Below are 18,686 nucleotides of genomic sequence, written 5' to 3' on the forward strand. Positions count from 1 at the left end.
TTCTCTAACATCTGCCAGCTGGAATGGTCCCGTAGGGACTGTTCCACTGACCCAGGAATGTCTCCTTCCACCTTGAGATACCTCTTCCATGCTCCTGATATGCCCATTCTCAGAAGTGAGGGGTGGCTGGCGACATCAGCTTTATGCCTGCTGAGGATTCTGCCCATTTAAGGCAGCTTTGGGGATGTCTACACAGCAAAGAAAAACTCGCAGTAGGCTCGCAGGGCAGCAGCGTAGACTTTCCTGATCAGACTGGAGACCAAGGTCTGAGACTCTGCCCCCTCGCCAGGTTTCAGAGCCTGGGCTCCAGCCTGGGCAGGAACATCTATGCCACGATTTGTAGCCCCACAGCCCACCTCCTGAGAACCCAAGTCAGCTGACCTGGGCTCTCGGGGGGGTTTTCTTTGCAGTGTAAACATACCCTAAGCCCCCAGCTCCCACCCCATGCTTGTTAATCCAGCCTTCACCTTTGATAAGGGGCTAAGAACTCATTTGACAATCCCATTGCTTTTCCACAGGACACATGGATTCCACCAGTTCCCCAGCTCAGAACTATCAACTCTTCCCAAGGAGCGTGAACCATTTGCTTTCTTTACCATTCCCGGGCTCCAAAACCCCAACAGGGTGAAAGAGAATCAGCCGGGAGAAGAAACGCCAATTTCTCAGACAAGTGGCTGCGAGTCTGAGGCACAACAGAAAGATTGGGAGCCTTTTCCTCGGCCTTAGAGCAGCACTGCACAAGGCCGCTCTGTGACTGCTCCACACAGACTTACTTCAGATTATTTTATCATTTGGTGTGCAGTCAACAAGCAAAATTTGCCATGGTAACAACTGCAGCTTGAGAGCTGTTCCCAGCAGTGCTCTGCTCTGAACACACGCACCTTCTTCTTGTTTGCCTTCTGAAGTCAGAGCGCAGCTCCTTGGCACTAGATCCCGCACCCTCCCCTTCCCCCAGCATCCAAGGGGCCTTTGGATTGAGCAATGGAGGCAGGTTTTGGACCTTAAGGATTACGACTGCCTTCCACCTCTGCTTTCAGCTGGGTATGTGGCCCCACGAAGGGAAATAGCTGCTGTTTGACACACAGCAGTGCATGCTCTCTGGCCCTGATTCAGGAAAGCACTCACACACGGGCTTACCTTTACATCAGTGAGACTTGAGCTGAAGAGGAAAGTTAAGCACATGGTTAAAGGCAGTCCTGAATCAGGGCCTCTGTTTCCAGATAGCCCGAGGTGCTGAATGAGTTTAATTGGGTAGGGCACGGGACTGGGAGTCATGACACTTTAGCTCTGTTCTTAACTCCGCCACGGATCTGATCGGGGGCCTTGGGCAAGTCTCTGTGCCTCTGTTTTCCGTCTCACTCTTTGTTTATTTTGTGCAGTAAGCTCTTTGGGACGGCGACTGTCTCTCACTGTGTTTTTGTGACGGGCCTAGCACAACAGGGCCCTGACCCTGGCAAGCTCATTTAGGTCCCACTGTAATAATAGTTTCAATACTCATATTGGCTTTGCAAGTGCTCAGTCCCTCTCTGGATCAGGCCCATTTTTCTGCCCTGATGTCACGCACTAGTAGAAGTTCACTTAACACGACTTGGCGTATTTGCAGACCTTCCACCGAGCCTGAGCTGAATTCCAAGTAATGAATTATCTTCTGGTTTGAGCCGAGCACTGAGAGTCAGGAGAGGATTCTGTTCCCAACTCTGTCACACGCTTCCTGCGTGACCTCAGGCAAGTCATTTAACCTGTCAAATGATGCAGAAGCCCCTGACCAAACTCACGGGGAACAAGCCTCCCTCAGATAGGCGAGATCTATGACCCACAAGCACTGATACACCTATACCATTATTTGCTATGCTAAATAGCACTGTTTAAACAAGCAGTGCCCTTAAGCATGGTGTGGTAGAGACCATGTCAATATTAACTTGCCTGCAGCAGAGACTAGATAAGCATTCAGCTCTAAAGAGAGGTTTCTATCATGTATAATGCAGACCTATGTCATTCTTTGGCCTCACTGCTCCCATGCTGTTTTAAAGTTAGCATCACCGCCCTGTTGTCAGACAGTAACATACCTCTGCTATAAATAATTCACTTTCTTCCAGCTAATATTTTTAATTTAATTTAAGGTCAATATCTGTAGGCCTCGATTCAGCAAAGCTCTTAAGCACATACTTGATTTGAATAATACTATTCCCTATTCAGCAAAGCACTTTAGACTATGCATAAGTCCCACTAAGTTCAAGGATGTTAAGCACAGGCTTAAATGCCTGAATAGGGATTGGATTACTCACAGGCTTAAAATTAAGCATCTGCTTAAGTGACTTGCTGACCTGGGGGAAATCAGTTGAACTGAATGTTAACGCCACTTCTTCTTACACCTGGAGCTAGTTTTTAATGACTGCTGTTTAACTCGATTTTGGTTTAAAATATTAAAAGAACTGCTTTTGCAGCTGGTTAACACAGGAGCAGTGGCTCTTGTCCATAGGGGGAACATATTGGCTGAACTCAGATACAAATCAACCTTTATCTTCACTCGTGGAGAGAGCCCAGAGAAGTCACTTGTGGCTCTGTTGCCAGTGAGTTATCATTCTCCTGACTCAGGAAGATAAAGGTCAGACACGAGCCCATGTATTCTCTGTATACATAGAATTGTTCTCACACCTGTTGCCTCAAGATTAGTGCACGCCCACATGCTGCTTCTTTGATGACTCACATGTTAATTTCCAGCTCGCAGAATAACTATCAGACCCCAATATGATCTGAGAGATGGGTTAGCAAACTACTGAGTCTTCTGTTCGCACCTCCTCTGCAACTGGCTAATCTTGGGTCTGTTTGAGCTTCCACTGAAATCAGCTGAGGTTAAGGCAAAGCCACAAATGCCATTAAAATGAAGGTGATATGTGTGTGTGTGGAGGGGAGATTTCAATAGATATATTAAAATTACAAATTAAACAATAAAGCTGCCTCAGAAGCACTAACATAAGGTTTCCGCATGTAGATTTAGAAAAGGCCCTGAGCTGTGATGTTTGGATCTCTGGCCAGACTTCCCCAAGCAGGGCCGGCTCCAGCTTTTTTGCCGCTCCAAGCGGCGAAGGAAAAAAAAACAAAAAAAACAAGCCTGGTTGAGCTGTAGTCGAAGTGCCGCAGAAGAGGAAGAGAGGGACTGAAGGGCCTGCCGCCGAATTGCAGCCGAAGACCCGGACGTGCCGCCCCTTTCTATTGCCCGCCCCAGGCACCTGCTTCCTTCACTGGTGCCTGGAGCCGGCCCTGTCCCCAAGTTCTGGGAGTCTTAGGATATGGAATTTTGGTTTGGGCCCATATTTAAGGTAGCTCAATTCATAGATATTGCAGGTGAAATCCTGGCCTAGTTGAAGTCAAGGGCAAAACTCCCATTGACATCATTGGGACCAGGATTTCACCCTCTGTGGCTGGTTACTCAAAGGTGAAAACTTTTCCAATTTGTTCCAGCAGAAGGGTCCTTAGTGTCCAGGAGAAGATTTACAAGCTGTAATGCTGCCAGCTCCCATCGACAGAAGAGATCCCACCAGCCCCTGTGCTGCGCAGCGTACTAGTTCCGAGGATGAAGTACAGTTCCCCTCCCCAAAGCTTGTAGAATCATAGACTTTAAGGTCAGAGGGGACCATTATGATCATCTAGTCTGACCTCCTGCACAACGCAGGCCACGGAATCTCACCCACCAACTCCTGTAACAAACCCCGAACTTATGTCTGAGCTATTGAAGTCCTCAAATCGTAGTTTAAAGACTTCAAGGTGCAGAGAATCCTCCAGCAAGTGACCCGTGCTCCACACTGCAGAGGAAGGCAAAAAAAACCCCAGGGCCTCTGCCAATCTGCTCTGGGGGAAAATTCCTTCCTGACTCCAAATATGGCGATCAGCTAAACCCTGAGCATGTGGGCAAGACTCACCAGCCAGACACCCAGGAAAGAATTCTCTGTAGTAACTCAGATCCCACTCCATCTAACATCTCAGTGCATTTGACCAAAGAGTACAGGGCTGTAGTCAGCTGGAGTCATTTGGCACATTGACCTCATGTCTTCCTGGAGGCACAGCAGTGTAGAAGATCGACAAAAGTAAGAACAACAACGGTACTTTATGCTTATGTAACACCTTTCATCTGAGCAGCTCAAAGCACTTCATAAACAATAAAGAATTAAGACCCCCAAAACCTCAGTGACGTAGGCACATATAATTAGCTCCATTACCCATCGTTACAAGTGGGTAAACTGAGGCACAGTGGCGTTAAGAGAGTGAAGAGCAGAGTTGGAAATATAACCCAACAGTCAGTTTCCCAATCTCCTGCTCTAAGCACTTGGCCACACTGTGCTCTATTAACCGCTATGGATTGGGAAAGAAAGTCACAAAGCTGTCCAAAGCTCAAAACCAAAAGCAGTTGCACAGCTGCATTTGTTTATTTTTCCCTTCTGGCCCTCCATATGGTCCTCTCTCACTACAGGACCTTGCCCAGTTACCAGGGCTTTAAATAATACTTCACAGTGTTCAAATACCGTGGTCCTCCTGGCTGGGGTATATGAACCTTCCTAGATGGATGGATGCATTAGATAGCATTAAACCACACTAATCTCAACATGCTGGTTTTATTCAAATCATAAATCAGGAGAAATAAATAGCTCCACTTCGTGTATAGCCATCAGAACGAAGCCAAAAGTTGGTGCTGTGAAGTTCTGTGGCTTTATCAGGGTCAGTGCAGAGGTCTGGATCAGAGGGGAGAGCCAGGAAGACTTGGCACTGCTGGATCAGCTCTTCCAGCGCACTTGCCTGCTTTGCACTGATCTGGCACTAAGAAATGACCCTAAAGCCAGTGAATCCATCCACTGGAGGTCTCTCCCCATTTAGAGGAATTCTTGAACATAAGAATGGCCGGACTGGGTCAGACCAATGGTCCATCTAGCCCAGTATCCTGTCTTCTGAAAATGGGCAGTTCCAGAGGAAATGAACAGAACAGGGCAATTATCACGTGATCCATTCCCTGTCACCCAGCACCTGGCAGTCAGAGGCTTAGGGACACCAAGATCATGGGGTTGTGTCCCTGGTCATCTCGGCTAATAGCCACTGATGGACCTATCCTGCATGAACTTATCTAATTTTTTTTTTAACCCAATTATACTTTTGGCCTTCACAACATCCCCTGGCAATGAGTTCCACAGGTTAACTGTGTGTGTTTTGTGCAGCACTGCATCCTTTTGTTTGTTTTAAACCTGCTGCCTATTCATTTCATTGGGTGACCCCTGGTTCTTGTGTTATGTGTAGGGGTAAATAACACTTCTTTATTCTCTTTCTCCTTATCATTCATTATTTTATAGCCCTCTATCATATTCCCCTCGCCCCCGTCATCTCTTTTCCAAGATGAACAGTCCCAGTCTTTTTAATCTCTCCTCGTACGGAAACTGTTCCATTCCCCCTACTCATTTTTGTTGCCCTTCTCTGAACCTTTCCCAATATCTCTTTTTTGAGCTGAGGAAACCAGAACTGTACGTAGTATTCAAGGCATGGGCACACCCGGGATTTATATAATGGCACAGCGTGACGAAGAGACATAAGAATGGCTCCTCTGCCACCACCGTCCCGGATGGTGGCCTGGGGGAAGCGGTGAGACAGAAGGAGGTGGAGTAGAGCATTCTTACTGACAGTTGTTCCCAGCTGCTGGAATGGCCCTGGTGGCCTTCAGAATTTAGCTTGAAGTACCAGCTGGGAACCCAGCAACTCCAGAACTGAGGAGGCAAGAGATGGCTTAACGCTATTTCCCCTCTTCCTCATGCATCACACCATCTTTGAACTTGCACCAAATGCTGCTCAGCCCATATAGAGAATCCAGCCCCCTGTATCCTGGCTGCTAGGGGGGCTGGTGCATGGTGTGACTCACCCTTTTAAATGCAACAGGATGTTCTCAAAATAGAGCACGTTTTAGCCTGTCTCGAGCTTGTGAGAGCATCGTACTTGGGGGAAATTTCAGTGCTCCAGCTACACCCTGTCTGCAAGCAGGCCGTGCTATTTGTGGAATGAGCATACAATGTGCCCCTCAGTCTCTCACTTGACCTTTGCCCTGAGACCTTTCACTTGACCTGTGCTCTCATAAATTCAGAATACAGATAAAAGAGAACAATCTGCCCCCATTGAAGTCAGTGAGGGTTTGGTCATTGAGTTCAACGGGGGGCAGGATTGGGCCGAAAGCAGCACAGCTGGCAGGGGCTCTTCCCGAACAAAGCAGCGGCAGGCGGGGTTTTGTCAACCACCAAGAAAGCAGCACAAAGACTGCCCGCACATGCCACGGTCCTGGCAAACAGCTTCAGAGCCAGCAGGAGCATCATTCCGCCTCTTGCACTCCGAGGGCGGCAGCGTACTGGGGCCTTTTCAGCTAACATGCTGCCTGGGGTGACACGCTCATGAGTGAGTTGTTGGTTTTTAAACATGACCCATCAATCATTTGCTGCTACCCACATGGATTAAATAAATCAGTGCTGATTAAATACAGGCTGATGTTTACGGCAAGTTCACAATTCAGACCAATATATTCCCACCCCAAACACCCTACTCACAGAGATGTCACCACACTTCCTAGCCTGGTGTAATACACATACAAACCAGAATGTAGGAGATTCAAAGGAACAGCCTGTATTCTACCAGGCACCCTTGTATGAAGTTCCTGTTGCTTACCCAGTTCAGTCAACCCGACTTTAATTACCCTCATGATAACATTACCCTCTGGTGTGCAGTGTTAGGTAAGGCCATCCGTGGGTTCATTGAACTGGAGCTCAGCCAATACAATCCCAGTTTACCCCAGAAAAATGCATGGAATTAGTTATTTTCCCCTCTCCCGCCCACCACCAGTTATTTTCTTTCTTTGTTCTGAAGACAGCATCTTGGGCCCAGATCTTCAAAAGGTATTTAAGCACCTACCTCCTATTGAAATCAATGGGAGTTAGGTGCCTAAATACCTTTGGGGATCTTAGCCTTGGTGGCTAGGAAATTCGGAAAGCGAACATCTTCAGCTGCATAACATCCATGTATTTCCATAGTCAGTGGTGGTCTCTGCTCCTAGTGACTCAAGGGAATAAATGTCTGTTTTCTACTAAATTCTTTATAACTTGGGGGGTGGGAGGGAAGACGAACCAGCACATCAAGATCACTGCATCCCAGCCACAAAACAATGAGACATACATGAAGAGCGTTTCCTACTTGGGATGCCCTCCTCAGGTGAATCTGTTGTCTGTTCAATAGACTTGCATCCAAAGACTGAAAACAGTAAAAATAGCAAATATAAGGCCTGGTAGTGCCAAGAGGGTATCAGATTGGAACAGCAGGGTTTCATACCCACTGTGCCTTGGTATAAATGATGACACAAGGTGCAAGGCGATGGAGAATCAGGCTCACAGTCTTATTCTTAAGAACTCTGAATAATCCTCAGAGTCTTGTGGTCAGGGTCCTTCTGAGGAAAGTGAAGTTAAACTTCTTCAGTGGAATTGCTGTCCTAGATCCTTCCAACCACCGCACAAATGCTACAGCTTCCTCTGAGTAGGGTTTTCCTAACACATCATGTTTCAACATTCTAATGGCCCTTTGGATCAGATCCTATTCTCATTGACAAAAAATGGCAAAACCCCCATTGATTTCAAAGGGAGCCCAAAGGGTGTTTTCTTCCGAAGATGCTGTGCAGGACAAAAATGTCAGGATTGCTATAACAAAGCCAAGTACTTCTATTTATTAATGGTCTTTCCGTTGACTTCAGTGGGCCATCAATTTGTATGACTTGTTTTTGTGAGCGTATGTTTCTGTTACCCTGGTGCCGCAGTATTTTGGACCTGCTGCTCCCTTCGGCTTTGAACGTTTCCCCTGTTGTTGGATAGGCATAGTTCAATGCTAAAAATAGGAACACCCTTTTACCAGTCATGTCTGTCTGGAATTATGTATTCGAGGGGTGGGATAGAGAGACATGGAATAAAGGTTTAATGAATCACAAAATTGAATTCTTTATGGGCTAGCAGCCTATTCTGTGTTTTTCTGCATAAAACAACAACTTTATGTCCTGTGTGTTGTGCTCTATGAATTGGGAGCTAAACTTATCTTATAGACAGAAAATTACAACGGCAATCATGTGAAGTCTCTTATTAGTAATTCTTTTATCCCCAGCTCACAGTAGAATATGAATTGATTGTCAAAGATTTTTTTAAGTGCCTTTGATTGAGGAGATGATCTCTGATAAGCTGCTAGAGTGAAATAAAAGCTAACAGCTGCTCCATTTAACATCAGTTTGCCTCCAGTTCTGGTGGTTTGCTAAATAACCATTTTGTATTCATCAACACATCTGCGGCTCAGCTCCCCTTGTACACACCTCCCTACTTATGCAGAAGACTTGATGCTGACAGAGATGTCAGGTATTAAATCTGGGATTAGAAAAAGTTTTGCAGTAAGTCTTAAAACATAGAGTTCCTCTTTCTCTGCTAGCACTTTGAACTATTTTGTTTTAAACCACCAGTGATATGGCTCTACTGAGCATATCTATAAAAGTGGAGAAATAAGGCAATGTCTGTGCTTTAAAAGACATACAGGGTATGTGCTCTTCATGGTGTTGGGTACATGAAGCAATGAAATAATGTTACGGTTAATCAGCCTTCTGGGTGTTGTGGACGTATGTACAAAATCTCCCAAGCATTTGTCTGGCTTGCAGCCTGTAAAGGGTTAAACACCAGCCAAGCCCCCATAGCAGAGACATTTGATAACTGCAGATGCTGTTTATTACTGACAGTTGTTTTCTCCAACGTCATAAGCATTATCCCGATTTTGTTATGTTTAATGCATCCACTAATGTGCTAAGCACCTGACAACGCAAGTAAAGACATGCTCCTTGCCCCAGAGAACTTGCAGTCTTTGGGCTCCATCCTGGCTTTGTTCCAAGGTCCACGGGTGATTCAGTCATGGTCCGGCTCCTGGTTCCAGGGACCTGCTTCTACCTTTTTTTGCACCATACAGACCTATAGCACTGCAAAAATGATCAGTCATACTAACGTACAGTAAACAGTGTCCCAATGCACCACAAATTAATTTTTCAATAGTTCTAATGCGGAGTTCAAAGTGTATCGGAAAAGTATAGTTGTACTTTTCCACCCTCCCTCCCTAAACTAAGAAACCTTTGCAAGGGAGCATGAAGAAAATAATGACGCAGGATCCCATAAGCAGCGAGCATCAATACCCAGTGCATTTGCCCTCGAGCTATGCAGAGGCAGACCCATAAGCCTTTTACATCTGCTGCTGCCTTATTTATTGGCAGCCCACATTTGACACTATCTTTGAAAGACTCTTAGAAGTTCACAGATTCAGCGTTTAGACTGAGCTAAGCCTTCTCCAAAGGAATCACTTCAAGGCTTATGCAGGAACAGAGCTAAAACGCCTTTGTATTTATTTATAGCTAAGCATAGCTAAATTAGGGATGCAATCTTTAGCCATTTAAAAACAAAGGACTAGATCCTCAGCTGGTATAAATCAGCATAGCCCCATTGAATTCAATGGGGTTATGCCGACTTACTCCAGCTATGAAACTGGCCCATTATGAGCCTTTACCTATCTTGGGAGGCCTTTTAATCCGTGCTTAGGTCCTTCAGTGATTAGTCTTAGAATTCAATACCCTAGAAAATATCCATCACATTTGTTGTTTTGATCATAACCATGGATCGTCCCGTAGAAGCCAGTTTTCTCAGGGTATGCCAGTCCTGTAGCAAAGTGAGATAGTATAAGTAATTCCTCCTAGAGCTCTGCATCTTTACCCCTCAATAACTAATAATAATTATGTATTATTCGTATTGGGGTAGCACCTAGAAGGCCTAGTCAAGTATCAGGGCCGCACTGTGCTAGGTTCTGTACCCACCTGCCCCAAAGATCTTATAGCATAAGTATGTCATAGAATACAACGGGTGGCTACAACCAACAGATGGGTGAGTACAAGGGAACAATGAGATGATTCTAAACAGCATCTAATAAAACATTCAGGGCCAAGCATCGAACTATTTTTTGGTCAGGAACTGCTCCAAACTTGCACGACCATGCACAATGGACTACCTCAGTGGCCAACCTGCTAAGGAGAGCTCCTATTTTTGCAGAGGGCTTAATGCTCTGAAGGACTCTTTTAACCTCTATCCAGCCAACAGACCTCTCTGTTAATAGTCTGATGGGATGTTCTAATAAACTTTTGACCATCACTGTCCAACTAGCAACTCCTATAAGCCACTTGTCTCCCCCTCCCAGGTCACTGTGGCTCAGAGACTGACTGCCTGTGACAAAAGAAGCAAGAGGGAAGCCAGTGGCAGGAGATACCTTATGCCAGTTCTGACCAATTGTTGCTTACCTCCACCTAAGCCAGACAGCAGATCGTGGATGGTTTGCCTGACTGGCCTGCCTTCTCTTGGAAGCAAAGTCAAGTTCTTTCCTCCAGGTTGAGGAATTTCCTTGCTGCTCTGTGGATAAAATAAGAACATAAGAATGGCTATACTGTGTCAGACCAATGGCCCATCTAGCCCAGTATCCTGTCTCTGACAATGGCCAGTGCTGGATGCTTCAGAGGGAATGAATAGAAATGGGCAATTTGCTGTGATCCATCCCCTGTTGTCCCGTCACAGCTTCTGGCAGCTGGAGATTTAGGGACACCAAGAGCATGGGATTGCATCTCTTACCATTCTTGGCTAACATTGATGGACCTATCCTCCAAGAGCCTATCTAATTCTTTTTTGAATTCAGTTATCCTTTTGGCCTTCGCAACATCCAGTGGCAATGATTGACTCAGATTGACTGTGTGTTGTGTGAAGAAATACTTCCTTATGTTTGTTTTAAACCTGCTGCCTATTAATTGAATAGGTGACCCCTAGTTCTTGTATTATGTGACAGGGTAAATAACACTTCCCTAATTCTCTTTCTCCACTCCATTCTTGGTTTTATAGACCTCAATCATATTCCCGCTTAATTTTTTCTTTTCCAAGCTGAACATATGGAAGCTGTTCCATTCCCCGAATCATTTTTGTTGCCCTCTCTGCACCTTTTCCAATTATATCATTTGAGCTGGGGTGACCAGATCTTCATGCAGTATTCCAGGTGTGGGCGTATCCTGGATTTATGTAGTGGCATAATGATATTTTCTGTCTTATTATCTATCCCTTTCCTCATGGCGCCTAACGTTGTTTGCTTTTTTGACAGTCAATGTGTACTGAGCAGATGTTTTCAGAGAACTATCCAGGATGACTCAAGAAGATCTTTCTTGAGTGGTAACAGCTAATTTAGAACACAATTTTATGTATCGTTGGGATTATTTTTCCAATGTGCATTGCTTTACACTTAATGTAAAATGTCAGATGAAATTCAGTCACCAGGTTTAGTGAGATACCTTTATATCTCTTCACAATCAGCTTTGAACTTACCTTAAGTAATTGTCATCTGCAAATTTTGCCACCTCACTGCTTACCCCTTTTTCCAGATCATTTATGCATATGTTGAACAGCACAGGTCTCGGTACAGATCCTTGGAGCTATTAACCTTTTTCCATTGTGAGAGCTGACCATTTATTCCTATTCTTTGTTTATCTTTTAACCAGTCACCAGATTCATGAGAGGACCTTCCTTCCTATCCCATTACTACTTACTTCGCTTAAGTGCCTTTGATAAGGGATCTTGTCAAAGGCTTTCTAAAAGTCCAAGTACACGATATCCACTGGATCACCTTTGTCCACATGCTTGTTGAGCCCCTCAAGGAATTCTAATAGATTGGTGAGGCAAAAGCAGTGTTGATTCTTCTCCAAAGTAGTGTGTTCATCTCTGTGTCTGATAATTCTGTTCTTTACTATAGTTTCAACCAATTTGCCGAGCACTGAAGTTAGATTAACTGGCCTATAATTGCCAGGATCACCTCTGGAGCCTTTTTCAAAAATAGGTGTCACGTTAGCTACACTCCAGGCAGCTGGTGCAGAGGCTGATTTAAGAGAGAGGTTACATACCACAGTTAGTAGTTGTGCAATTTCACATTTTAGTTCCTTCAGAACTCTTGGGTGAATACCATTGGGTCCCGGTGACTTATTACTCTTTAGTTCATTAATTTGTTCCTCAGATTGGTCACGTCAAAAGAATGGCTCGGGTGTGGGGATCTGCAGTGAAGACCAATGCAAAGAATTCATTTACCTTCTCCACAACAGCCTTGCCTGCCTTGAGTGCTCCCTTAGCACCTCAATCATTCAGTGGCCCCACAGACTGTTTGGCAGGCTTCTGATGTACTGAAACACGTTTTTGCTGTTAGTTTTTGTGTCCTTAGTAGTTGCTCTTCAAATCCTTTCTTGACCTACCTTATATTGTTTACACTAGACTTGCCAGAGTTTATGCTCCTTTCTGTTTTCCTCACTAGGATTTGACTGCCAATTTTTTTGGGGGGGGCGGGGGGGGGGCTTCTAACCACCTCCTTTACTCTGTTGTTTACCCATGGTGGCATATATATATATATATATATATATATATAGGTCCTCTTAGTGTTTTTTTTTGTTTGTAGTTACATTTAATTTGAGCCTTTATTATGGTATTTTTAAATAGACTCCATGCAATTTGCAGGCATTTCACCCTTGTGACTGTTCCTTTTAGTCTCCATTTAACTAGCTTCCTCATTTTTGTGTAGTTTCCCTTTTTGAAGTTAAATGCTACTGTGGTGGATTTCTTTGGCATTCTTCCCACTGCATGGATGTTAAATTTAATTACAATTTGGTCACTACTGCAGAGAAGTTCAGTTACATTCACCTTTTGAACCAGATCCTGTGCACTGTTAGGACTAAATCAAGAATTGTTTCTCCTCTTATGGGTTGCAGGATAAGCTGCTCCAAGAAGCAGTCATTTACGGTGTCTATAAATTTTATCTCTGCATCCCTTCCTGAAGTGACATGTACCCAGTCAATATGAGGATAATTGAAATCGCCTATTATTATTGCCTTTTCTGCCTTTGTAACCTCTCTAGTTTCCCTGAGCATTTCACAATCACAGTCACCATCATGGTAGTATATTCCTACTGCTATACTCTTATTGTTTAAGCCTGGAATTTTTATCCATAGAAATTCTATGGTACAGTTTGATTTATTTAAGATTTTTATTTTATGTGACTCTATGCTTTATTTCACATACAATATCACTCCTCCACCATCACAATCTACTCTGTCATTCCTATATATTTTGTACCCTGATATTACTGTGTCCCATTGCTTATCATCATTCTACCAAGTTTCTGTGATGCCTATTACATCAATATCCTCATGTAATGTCAGGCACCCATCTTAGTACTTAGGCTTCTAACATTCACATATAAACTGTACATTTTGTTAATACCTAGTGGTCTACCTTTGTGTGTTTTATTTACATGGGACTCTTCTGTTTGGCTGTTCCTCTCTAGTTCCTACCTGTACTTTACCAGCTTCTTTCCTATCCCTTTTACTAGGCTATCAAGTTCTCCCTTTAATGAATTCATCCCTAAGGGATGCCTCCACCTGAAATGGGTGTTCCTCCACACCTTTCGGCCCTCCCCCAGCCCTTAGTTAAAAAAAATCCTCTACAACCTTTTTAATTTTACAAGCCAGCAACCTGGTTTCACTTTGGTTTAGGTGGAGCCCATCCTTCCTGTATAGGGTCCTCCTTTCCCAAAAGGTTCCGCAATGCCTAATAAACCTAAACCCCTCCTCCTTACATCATCATCTCATCTATTCATTGAGACCCTGCAGTTCTGCCTGTCTTTCTGGCCGGGCACGTGCAACTGGAAGCATATCTGAGAATGCTACCATGGAGGTCCTCGACTTTAATCTCTTACCTGTCAGCCTAAATTTGGCCTCCTGGACTTCTCTCCTACCCTTTCCTAGTTCAGATCCAGACCGAGCTCCATTATAGCAGAGCAAAATCACAAGGGGATGCTGAAACTTTGACCTGTGCCTGAATCTAGTGACCAAGGGTCTGCCTGAGTCAGGGCTAGTCTACACTGGCAATGCTAAAGTGCTGCTTTAATGTGCCTCGTGTGGTCACATGTAGCGCTGGGAGGGAGCTCTCCCAGTGCTCTAAAAGAACCCACCTCAACGAGGGACGCGGCTCCCAGCGCTGGGGCACTGTTTACACTGACGCTTTACAGCGCGGCAACTTGCTGCGCTCTAGGGGGTGTTTTTTCACACCCCTGAGCGAGAAAGTTGCAGTGCTGTTAATTACCAGTGTAGACAAGCCCTTAGACAGAGCTGCAATCATGCTGGGGGAAGTTTGCTTCACAATCTGTACTTGGATCTGTACCCTTGGCTTGGATCTGTACCCTTCCTGGCAGGTGTAGGCCAGGGGGAATTATTAGAACTGTTTCTGATGAAGGCTATCTACAGCTCCACTGAGGAGGACAAAGGGGCAGCTACTTTCAAGGAAGCATTTGGGATACGTCTGTTCATGAAACAATTTCTTGTCATTAATAATCTGGCTGATCTTCTGTCTGCTTCGAATCTCCCTTGATTGGGGTGTGGTCAGCAGAGTTTGTAGCATTGTCTAGAGTCCAGATATTGCCTTCAAGCCTGGATACAATATGAAAGTGGTGCTAGTTGCATGACTGAAGATGTCCTCCTGGAGATGGATAAAGATTGGTGCCCAGGTTCTTTGAGAACTGTAGGCTTTGATGGTCCCTGACAGGGATCATGACATTTTGGATACACATTTGCAGTGCCTAGCTGGGCCTGATGGAGTTGTCTTTGCTTGACATTGCTCCTTTTTCTCGCCAACAGATCCCACAGAACAACGTGGAGTAATTGCTTTTCTGCCCTGCCTTGGAAGGGGCCCCAGGTTCCACGCTGACAGCCCTTCTGTTCCAAGTGTGTATGAGGTTGTTAGGGGAGGCCTGTGTCTTCAGTAGACTCATGACACTCCTCCCAATGCCTCCAGCTCCTCTGATCCGGTTGGTTTGACTGAGCGTCTTAGCATAAGGAAGACAAGATGTTAGAAATAACATAACTCTAATGTGGGATGAACCCAACTGGTCGCAGGCTGGGGTACAATCAGTTGCAGCACTCTGAGTGCTGAGAAGTTTGGAAGATCAATACAGATGCAGAGACGCAAGTCCAGCTTTTATGAATCTCCAGGGGTTTTCAAATGAATGTAATAACAAAAAATTAGGGTTCAGTGTCTCGCTGAGTTCTCGCTTGGGGTACAAGAAATAACCCGAACAGGCTCTGGTACCAAGACACTATCTTACCATAGTGGATATCATTTCTATTACAATAAACCCTTCTGCATCCTCTCTACTCCGTGAGAGCTCCCTAAAAGACAAACAGGAAGTTAAGGCTGAATTTATGAGCAATGTAGTTATAGCAACAGGTTCTTTCGTTTATGGGAGACAGTTACATAACCATCAGCTTCGCGTTAAGAAGTGGAATGCACTGAACAAAGGGTGTGATCAGAAGAGACGACAAAAGCAAGTGGGAATGGGTGAGGGGAAAATTGCTTTGAGGAATGGAGGAAGCCTTTTGTTTTAACATACCTGTCTGGGGTAACTGATCTGAGGTAACCTACCTTCCTCTAAAAGCAGCAGAGAGTCCTTTGGCACCTTATAGACTAACAGACGTATTGGAGCATAAGCATAAGCTGTCTGACGAAGTGGCTATTCACCCACGAAAGCTCATGCTCCAATACGTCTGTTAGTCTATAAGGTGCCACAGGACTCTTTGCCGCTTTTACAGATCCAGAGTAACACGGCTACCCCTCTGATACTTGATACCTTCCTCTGTTTGATCTTAGTGCTACCTTCCTGCGTAGCACCAAATCCCTCAAGCCCATTTCTATGCACAAGCAAACCCATGTATCTCCTCATCTCATTTATACCCCAAAGCCTCAAATCTCTGTTCTATAGAAACAATACAGAGACATACCGATGCACACAGGAGTAAGACAGCCCCTGTCAATGCACACCACACACTGATTCTGCAAGGTGCCCTGGTCTCTTTAATTACACTTTGCTGATTGTCTCTTACTCACAACATGCAGCTGGGATAAAGAGCAATTCTCTCGCCTACAACTCAGAGACCCTGCTGGAAAAATCAATAGTAATTTGGTGATATTCTGGCACTGGAACAGCTGCCTTGCAATGTCTCTGGAGAAGCCAATTCTATCTGCCAGCCCCTAGATTAAGCAGAAACACTCATAACCTTCATATTGGCTTTAAGCAGAAATTCTTTTGCCTGCATGATACAGTATCCCAGTGAATTCATTTAATACATGAAGAGTCTGATTTTTGTGCATGCTCATAAAGTAGATCCCACCACCAGTGGAGTTATACAGTGAATCAAACATAGGAGAGGGGAGATGAAAGAGGGCCTGTTAGGTGATGTGGGGCATGGCTGAATTATGGGTAGTATGGCAGCATAGCTATGCTGCTGTAACCCTGTAGAGTAGAGGCAGACTACAGCGACAGAAGAGGTTTGCCCACACAACAGAAGCTAGATCAATTGGAAGCATCCTTCCATTGATCTAGTTGCATCTACATGGGGATTAGGTCAGTGTAGCTACAGCGCTCAGAAATGTGGAATTTTTGCACCACAGCTATGATGACCTAAACTGTAAGTTTCAGAGTAGCAGCCGTGTTAGTCTGTATCCGCAAAAAAGAAAAGGAGGACTTGTGGCACCTTAGAGACTAACCAATTTATTTGAGCATAAGCTTTCGTGACCTACAGCTCGCTTCATCGGATGCTGTGAGCTGTAGCTCACGAAAGCTTATGCTCAAATAAATTGGTTAGCCTCTAAGGTGCCACAAGTCCTCCTAAACTGTAAGTGTAGACCAGGTCTTAGTCTATTGCCTAGCCAGTACAGCCCTTCTGTTTACAGCACATTGTCTATCCCTGGGTCCACGCTAGTCCTACACATCCCCAGGGATGGGCCTTCCACCCCTGCTCGTAAGTGACTGGTCCACAATGTAATTCAAAGAAACATGGGCCAGTGGCTGGGCCCTCGCCTGGGACTCAGGACACTTGGGTTCAATTCCCAGCTCTCACATGCTTGGGCAAGTCCCTTATGGTCTGGCCATACCATGTAAGCTGTGCATGGGCTAGCCTACCCAAGCTACCAAGAATGCAGCTAGGGTGTGTGGTAATAGCAGTGAAAACAGTCCAGAGGCTAATGAGCCAAGTAGGTATCCTGGGTCAATGCTAGGCTTGTACCACCTGTGCTGTCTTCACTATTGCTGTTATCTGTGCTAGCTGCATTCAAGCTAGCCCGTACCCAGCTTTTCCTCTCTGGGTCGACACTTAGGTTATGTCTACACAGCAATTAAACACCACGGCTGGCCTTGGGTCAGCTGACTCACGCTCTTGGGCTCTGGGCTGTAAAACTGCTGTGTAGACATCTGGGCTCAGGCTGGAACCTGAATTCTAGGACACTGCAAGAGGGAGTCCCAGAGCCTGGGCTCCAGCCCAAGCCTGAACGGCTCCACAGCCATTTTTAGCCTGCAGCCTGAGCCTTGCGAGCCCGAGTAAGCTGACCCAGGCCAGCTGCAGCCTGCTGTGGGTCTGTTACTCCAGTGTAGATGTACCCTGTGTCTCACTGGGCCTCAGCTCTCCAGCTGTAAAGTAGGAATAACTGCACTTCCCTGCCCCACAGAGGATAAAATGCATTCGACTGCGGGAAGCTCAGCTATTACACTATTGGCAGCCTTTAGATAGACTGACACGCACGGCGAGAAATTCAGCCATGCTTATTTGAACGAAATTCAAGCGGAAATCAATTCGGAGTTTTGCTTGGACAAGTACCAGAAACTAGCCAACCAGCAGGGGACTTGTCCTACATGTTCCATCTGAACTGCTTTTAACTTCCACCACTTCCTCCAGATTACACCACCTGTGCCAGCCACCCTCCACAGTCCCTTTCTCCTCCACATTCACTGACTTTAGTGGACTGATTAGGGAGTATGGTGCTACCCAATCAGAACAAGATGGTCAGAATCAGGCCTCCATTCAAAGGAAACCAGGTGTCTACCCTCCCCCGCCCCCCACCGCCCAGATTGCCAGATACAGCACACAACACCATCAAGGACACAGAGACTAAAATTAATTATTTACATGATAGGACTTAAGTGGGATTTGCCTAAGGGCACATAAGAAGTCTGTAGCAGAGCCAGGAATTGAACCCAGACCTACTTACGGGCTATGCTGAGGCAGTGCTTTCTTATCCACAGATCCAACATGAAGCTGTGGAGATACACAAAGGATGGATACACCAACAGGGGTTGGCTCAAACTTAAAATAACCAGTTTAAAATATGTTTAAGCCACAAACAAAGGCTAGTAGAATCAATGGTTACTGAGCACAGAGCTCTGTTCTTTCATATGAATTCAGTAAAGACCTACTTTATAAGGGCCAGATTCTCAGCTGCTGTGAACAGGCCTAGCTCCATTGAATTCAATATTAGTCAATGATAAATAATATACATTATTCTGACATCAGGATAAGAGCCTCTACTTTAAATGCATGCCTGCTTCTTTGGTTTCTCTCGATAGCTACCTATTGATATAGATATATTTACTTGTATAAATTCCTGCCACTTCCCCATCCAGCATGAGAACCCCAAGCACCAAAGCTGCTCTTGGTTATGATCTGGAAACAAATCCCTAAAGGAGGGTGGGAAGAGCAAGACTGGACTCTCTTC

At 45.1% G+C, this 18,686-nt stretch overlaps 1 long non-coding RNA gene across 1 annotated transcript; it reads right to left on the minus strand.

The window, feature by feature from the left end:
- Positions 1 to 8,775: 8,775 nt before the first annotated feature.
- LOC122466720 lies at positions 8,776 to 10,537 on the minus strand. Its single transcript, XR_006292460.1, has 3 exons — positions 10,370 to 10,537; positions 9,589 to 9,737; positions 8,776 to 9,010 (listed from the first exon to the last, which is right to left on the minus strand). It is a non-coding gene; the product is annotated as an uncharacterized LOC122466720 (long non-coding RNA).
- Between the last annotated feature and the right edge of the window lie 8,149 nt (positions 10,538 to 18,686).

This window comes from Chelonia mydas, chromosome 7, assembly GCF_015237465.2.
Source record: "Chelonia mydas isolate rCheMyd1 chromosome 7, rCheMyd1.pri.v2, whole genome shotgun sequence".
Lineage (NCBI taxonomy): Eukaryota > Metazoa > Chordata > Testudines > Cheloniidae > Chelonia > Chelonia mydas.